We start from the raw sequence: 7,489 nt of genomic DNA, 5'->3' as shown, positions 1-7,489 counted from the left end.
ACACTGTCTTTTACCTGATGAATTTAGAGGTGAGGAAGCTCAGGCATGCCAGGGCAGGCTGTAAATTTAAGTATTCCTTTTGGAGTAACCCCTATTTCCAGAATAAGGTGATAGTGAAGGAATATGAATAATGCAGATCTTCAGGCCGGATGGTGTCAATCATAGTGTGCATCTGATGGTACCAGGGCCAGGAACCCCTTGCTCTGGTACGCAGAAACCAGGACACTGTCCGCAGCTTCTTCAGCAGGTTCTCACAGCACAGCCTCCCAGAGGCTAATAGGGTTGCCCAGATTATTAAAGAGGACCTGTGGCCCAAACCCCTGCAGTACTACCTGCTGGGGGATAGGTCCCACATAGCTAGGTGAGTTTACAGAGGCCCCTCCTAGGCCCTCCAGGTTCCAGTCTGGCTAAGTCCTGCCCTAGGACCTAGCCCCTACATGAGATTCCCTCTATGGCATTCTGCTGTCTGCTCTCTCCTTTGTGTACTCTGGCCCCTCTGGTGCTCAGTGGACTCAGCTCCAAGACTGTGGCCTTCACGGCCAAGTTCTCCTATTTCCATATGGCCTTCATGCATCACAGGACTGTCACATGCCACAGTATCTACCCAAGCACCTAATGCCATGGACGTGTACTGCCATCATCTTCATGGCCCATCTTCGATCATGGCCTTCCCACCCATTTTTGGGATAGGCACCCATAAGTCACTGCTAGGATGACCAGTGCCTCTTCAAGGCCACAATACGCTGGGCCTCATATTTATGGTGGCCCTGCACATTGGCTGTGGCAAGCTGAGTCTCATCACCCACAATAAAGTGAGTGCATTGTGCTGGCTATCAGCCAGACTTGGACATTCCAGGGCTTCAGAGCTTCAGGATCACAGGCTAGGCTATCCCAGGCTACTGGACTATTGTGCATCTGGCAGAATGGTCACAGCCAGCAGACAGCTGCTGGGCATGAGTGAGGAAAAGGACATGAAGCAGTGGGCAATGCATTCTTTGCGATCATACTGTTCTTCTTACCCATGTTGGTCCTACCTTGTAGCCTTGTGGTGGTATGTGCTGTACCCTACAAATGTCTGGCCATCACCTTTCTCATCAGTTTTGCCCAGGCTGCCATCAATCCTGTTGCCTACTCTCATCTATAAAGACCTCAAGAATTGCCTGTGGACCCATGTGGGCTACCTGCAATGCACAAGAGAGCCCCCAAATCCCCAGGAACTCTGCTGAACTGACATATCTGAGCATATACTCAAGGCGGGGGCAATGACGGTGTCCCTTCCAGAAGCCTAACTTTCTGAGCCCCAGTCATTGGACTCCCACAGAATCCAGCTTTCCCATCTCCACCTGTTTTTAGGCTGCCAGGTTGGGGTGCTGGGGAGGAAGTATTTCTGGTCGTGGAGCCTGCCTATACCTGCCAGAGCTCATATCTTTTTATTTTCTTTAAAGTGACATCTCGGAAACAAACTGAATAAGCAGGTTTTTTGTTTGTTTGTTTGTTTACAAATATCTGAGGAGACAGGATTTCTTGTTGAATTTGCCTCTTTATGTCCAAAGAGGGAGAGTTGGCCCATAGACTGCCATGTTCTCTTTGTCCCTCTGCTCTCATGCCCTGCCCCCTTCAGCAAGGCCCAGAATCTCCAAAGAGGGACAGTGCAGGGCTGCTGAACAGAGAGACCAGGAGGTCTGGGCCCCCAGGGGTAGGGATAGTCCATTGTTTTATGCTGTGTCCTTTTAGACTAACTTTAGCTCAACTCTACTTCTCCTTCCACCAGGTCCAAACTCCCTCGTGGGATCCTGTAGGTACAAGAACATACCAGTCCCCCCTAAATTCCTCTTCCCAGGCTTTTGGGGCTGTTTCCATCTCACTTTGGGGGTGACCATACCCAGGCCTTCTCATAGAAGGCCTTGTCTTTTACTTCCCAGGACCTAAGGAGGCCTTGACACAAAATAATGGAGGAGGGGGTTGCTCTCAGTTGGGCAATGCCAGAGACAGCTGGAAAGGCAGGGGTGCCTGAACTTCGGGGGTGGAGGGAAGTGCGCCCCTTGATTCTTCCTAACTTTTATGATTCATCAGTACATTTTCTAAATTAGAAGAACTGATAGCAGAACACTGCAACTTCAGGTTTTCTCTGACCAGGTATGACCTTGTATTTATAGAAAGTTAATGCTGTTTTTAACATCACTGCTTTTAAGTAAGACCCTATGCACCCCCTTCTCTATTTCTACCCACTAGGGAAATTGAGCTGTCCAGACCTCCTTGTTGCTTTTAGTTGAAAACATTTACAAAAATATCATTGTAAATTTTCGATGTCTTTTGGAAACTTATGTGGCTATTCATGATTGATTATCAAGTTGTTGTGGCCTGTTAATATAACTGTACTTAGTAATTTGAATATGGTGTTTTTGTAAGACTTAAGAATGAAAATTGTTACCATGTTCTCCAAAAAGAAATCTGAAACTCTGATGGTCTTGACGATTCTGTGTGCCAGTGGCCCTGTTGGAATCAACATCGCTGTAAATGACATCTCTGCTTCTAAACAGTAAAATATTCATGAGGAGGCTTTGTCCAATCTGAAAAGGATTGATGGTGCTTTTGTTTTTTTTTTATATCATGATGAAAAAAATAAAAACCTTTTAATCTGGTGAGAAAATAACTCAGATCATGTTATTCCCCCATCCACAACCCTCCACTGGCAGAAAAAAATCACAATTCCTTATCATGGCTGACAAAGCCCAGCGTTTCCTGGTTCCTGCTGGCATCTGCCATCAATCTCCTCTATACTCCCCCAACACTTGCCTCTCTGCTGTTCCTTAAATATACTAAGCACACTCCAACCTCAGGTTTTTGCACTTGCTTTTATCTCTCTGAATTATCTTCCCACAGATATTCTCATCTCTGACTCCCTCAGTTCTTTTAGGCCTCAAATGCTGGTTTAGAGGCTTTCCCTGCTCAGGTGGGCCCTGACAGCATGGTTCCTTCCCAAGGATTTTGGTTGGGCAGAGAAGAGTTGGGGCAATGAAGGGCGACCATATAATTTGTCATCCAGCTGGAATACATCTGGGAGTGCAAGGGGCACTACTAATAATTACACGAGGACAAGAGGCCTAACTGGCACATAACTGTCCCCCCGAAGAGACAGAACTCAATTAAGTCCAGCGTGGCATATAGTTCATCCCAACTACATGTGATGTTGAGTCAGAAGATGGAGAATTCTCTGAAGTCAGGACGCTGGAGCTGGGCTTTGAAGAATAGGCAGTATTTTAGAAAGTGAGGCCGAAGGAGGGAATTCCTGACAGCATGACCAAGGGCAATGGAATAGAAAATGCATGATGCGTTCAAGGCACAGCATGTGCCCTTGATGTGGCTGCTTGGGAGAGGCACACCTGGGTGGGTAGGTTAAGGCCATTTCCTGGAAATAGGAACTCTGAATGCAAATGTAAGGCATTATCCCCTGGACAGTGTGGAGGAGGATCAGATGTGGTTCAGAGGTGGGAGTGCTCACAAGACAGCTGAAGGCAAGGGTAAGGTACTATCTGCAATTCCAGCTCTCTAGTATCTTCAGTTTGAATCTAATCCTATCTATCCAGGCTACAGCTCTTCCCAGAAGCCCTCCATGACTGCCCTAGCTCATAGAAATCTCTGCCACCTCCCAAGTACAGCCTAGAACCTGAATTTTGGACACCAGTGCCTGGGTGGGCTGCATCCTCTGAATTTGTGCTAAACATCTGTCCCTGATGCTCCCAGGGAAATCGGGGTAAGCCTCAAAGCATCCTGGTAATCCTGGAAGCTGGTGCCCCATGTAGTTTGCCTGCCCTGCACGTAGTGGTTGGCAGGTGTGCTTTGGCTCCTGCAGCCCAAATTTGGGCCCAGCTGCATCCTGCATGTCCTTAGGCCCAGGACAATGGTACTTACTAAAACAGGTGCTTCCCTGATCTTTCTGCATGACTAGTGGCACATTTCCTTCACAGTGTGACTGACCTTAGCAAAGGTGTATCCCAGCCACCCTTCTGAAGCATGAGTCTCATCCTCAGAACCCACTCCTGCTTGCTCACTCACTCAGATCCTGAGTCGCTCATTTGTTTATCCGCACATCTTAGCACCCACTCTGTATGGGGGACTGGGGGCATGAGGTGACTTTATTCAGGTCTCTGCCTTCAGTGAGCTCAAGTCCAATGATGAAGCTGAAAACAGTGATAAGAACTGCTGACATTTAGTGAGCATCTATTATGTGCCAGAGGCTTACACAGATACAGCAGCCAGAGTGGCTCTCTAAACCTGAGTTGGGCCAGATCCTTCTCTGCTTCAAACCCTCCAATGGCTCCGATCACATGCAAGAGGAAAAGACAATGTGATTCTCATGGCCAGTAAGACTCTCATGATCTGACATCTTGTTACCTCTCCAACTTTATCTCCTACGCCTCTCCTTCTCCAGATCACCTTCCAGTGACACCGGCTTTCTGCTAGTTTTTAATCCTGGCTCAAGACCGTGCTTGCTCTTCTTTCCACCTGGAACTTTCTTCTCCAGGTATTTGCATGGCTGGCTCCTCAATTCATTAAGGTTTCTCAGCTCATCTGTTAAAATTTCACCTCTTCAGGGAAGCCTGACCACCCTTTCTAAAGAACACCCTGTCACTCTCCTTCCCCTGATTTGGACTTTTAAGAACACTTACGACCATCTGACATTATATTGTATATTTATTTATTTATCTGCCTTTTTCTCTACACTCATGGGAACTTTGTTTCATTCATTGCTGAACGTCCCTCACCTAGAATAGTGCTGGGGCTGGGCACGGTAGTGGGGCTCAGAAACTTCGGAATGAATATTATGAATGCTTCATGTCCTTGAGGTTCAGGAGGGTCCTTCAGGTGAGCAAAGAGAAGACTGTCTCTAGGGAGGAACTCTGTATAGCCCACAGCAGCCCTTTTCCAGGCAGCCTCTGGAGTTCAGGTGATATCTCTGGGCCCATTCCTAGCACCTTCTACTGAGATGGCCGCCTGGCTTACACATGCTCCCAGGGTGGATGAAGGAGGTCAGGGTGAGGAGAGGCCTCCTGCTCTAGTATGGAGAGCAAAAACGAGCCTCTGAAACCAGGGTTTTGCTCACTTCTGCTCTAAGAGGTCTGCTCTGTTCTGTTGGCCTGGAAAGGAACTTTTGGACATGTGCTTTTCAATCATAAAAATCTGTTCAGAAACTATAGCAATTAGTTACTACCTGTAACTGCCCTGATTACAGCTTGGGGGAATTTTTATATTTTCTTCCAGGGATATGATTTCAGAACAAAAATTCAAGGAAACCTCTGGTATCTGCTTGCCCTTGTTCAGCAGACCTAAATGGTGACTTAGGTCGGTGAACTTTGAAGCCCCTAGCCCACATGCCTCTGCATCAGAATTGACTCAGGATCTCAAAGCCATAGAGCTGTGGTGGAACAGGTACCGGATGGAAGCCTGATAGGCATGCATGTTCCCTGATTCCCCACTTTGTGGCCTTGGACATGTCTTTTCACAGCTCTCAGCCCATTTCTCATTCAAAGAACTTGGAATTCCTTACAGGAGGAAAAAGTCCCTTTAAGGTGCCTTTCCCTCCACATTGACCTCCAGCTCTCTAGGTGGCTGACTCAGTGAGAGTACTTTTTGTTGCATCTAACAGAAATTCCAACTCTGACTTAAACAAGAGATTTTTTTTTCTTTACGTGAACATCCAGAGATGAGACTGGCTTTGGGGTTACTTGATTCAGCAACTCAATGACGTCTTCTAGGACTTGGCCTTTCTCTGATCTGCCATTCTTCCTGTTGGTTCCACCCTCAGGTTGGTGCCAAGATAGTGGCAGTAGCTCCAAGCTTCACTTTGGGATATGGCGACTTCAGCGAAGGCTGATTGTGTCTTCCCATGATACCCTAAAAATGGAGGAAATGTTTCCTAGAAGCCATTTAAGACTTTCCAGGTCCTGCATCTAATTGGCCAGAACTTGGTAACATGTCTGCTCTTGAATCAGTTATTAGTAAGGGGAAGCAGGGTACCATGACTTGCTTGGACCAAACATCAGGGGTAAAAAGGATGTTTGCCCATAATGTCCAGTGGGATACCTAAGACCATCATCTCTGGGAGCTCACAGTCATAATTCAGCACTTTTATGGGACCACCCCCCCGCCCGGCAGATGGGACCGTCATGCTACGATGGCCCACCCTCAGGGTTAGAGGGTGTTGACTTATGGGCTAGCCCAGGTCCGATTGCCAGATTTCTAGTCCTAGAGAGTTCCTTGAGTCCAGCCAAGTCACCGCCAAGCTAAGATTCCTAGGAGTCAGGCCCTTTAGATTCACCTTTGGTGGGTGAGGAGAGACTAACTGATTAAGCACCTACTGTGTGAGTAACCTTTTCACTTAATAGAACTCATATAGTCCCTCGCAGAGACCCTGTCATCTTTCAAGTAAAAAAGGCAGTGGTAGACTTCTGCTTTTAGCCAATATGAAATAACAGGGATTAAATTTATCGTCCCACTAGAAACAACCAGAAAAACCAGATCAAATACATGAAACAGTGGTTTTCAAGGCCATGAGCATTGACCAATAAAGGATGGTGATCCCAGACAGATGGAAAACAAGCAAGGTAAGCCCTATGACTGCTCTAGCTTACTGCCTTGAGTTTTCAGGCTGCAGCACAAGGAGGGATTGAAGTGGAGCCCAGCACACTCTCTGAGTTGAGGAGACAGTGCTGAGAGCCTGGGTAGACCAAGGTAATAAGTTTCTAGGGCAGAATACGAGAGAGAGAGAGAGATCTGCACATGGTCCCTTTGAGTATTCATCAGAAAACTGATCAGCACAAGCATTTGGGGAAACTACCTGAGGCTACATAAAGATTCATCAGGAAGTATTAAAGGGAATAATGTCTATTCCAACCAGCCAAGGCACTGGGGAGAGTATCATGAGGTATTGGGGAGAATACTTAGAAAAGTCTTGCCTCAGGAGTGGTCAATAATTAGCCCTAGAATAAGTACTGCTTATGGAATTGCCTTTAAAAAAATCTTATAAGCAAGACCCCTCCCCCCAAATTAAACTGTTTCTAGTAACTTAACTGTTCCAGAACAAAACTCAAGAGGATCTACAGGATTAAAAAATATCCAGCACCTAGCAAGGTAAAACTTACAATATCTGGCATCCAATCAAAGACTGTCAGGCCTATAAAGTGGCAGGCAACAAATCCACAATGAGAAAAATAAGCAATCAAACTCCAGCCCACAACTGAACAGATGTTAAAATGAGCAGATAAGGACATTAGAAGTTATACTTGCATTCTGTATGTTAAAAAAGTATAGCCTCACATATATGGTCAAATGATTTTTGACAAAGGTGCCAAAACCATTCAATGAGGAAAAGAAACAGTCTTTTCGACAAATGTTGCTGAGAAAACTGGTTTTCTACATAGGAAAGAATAAAGGTAGACACTTTTTTTTATACCATACACAAAAATTAACTCAAAATGGATCAAAGACT

Source organism: Pteropus vampyrus, unplaced genomic scaffold (assembly GCF_000151845.1).
Source record: "Pteropus vampyrus isolate Shadow unplaced genomic scaffold, Pvam_2.0 Scaffold388, whole genome shotgun sequence".
Taxonomy (NCBI): Eukaryota; Metazoa; Chordata; class Mammalia; order Chiroptera; family Pteropodidae; genus Pteropus; species Pteropus vampyrus.
This window is presented reverse-complemented; position numbering follows the sequence as displayed.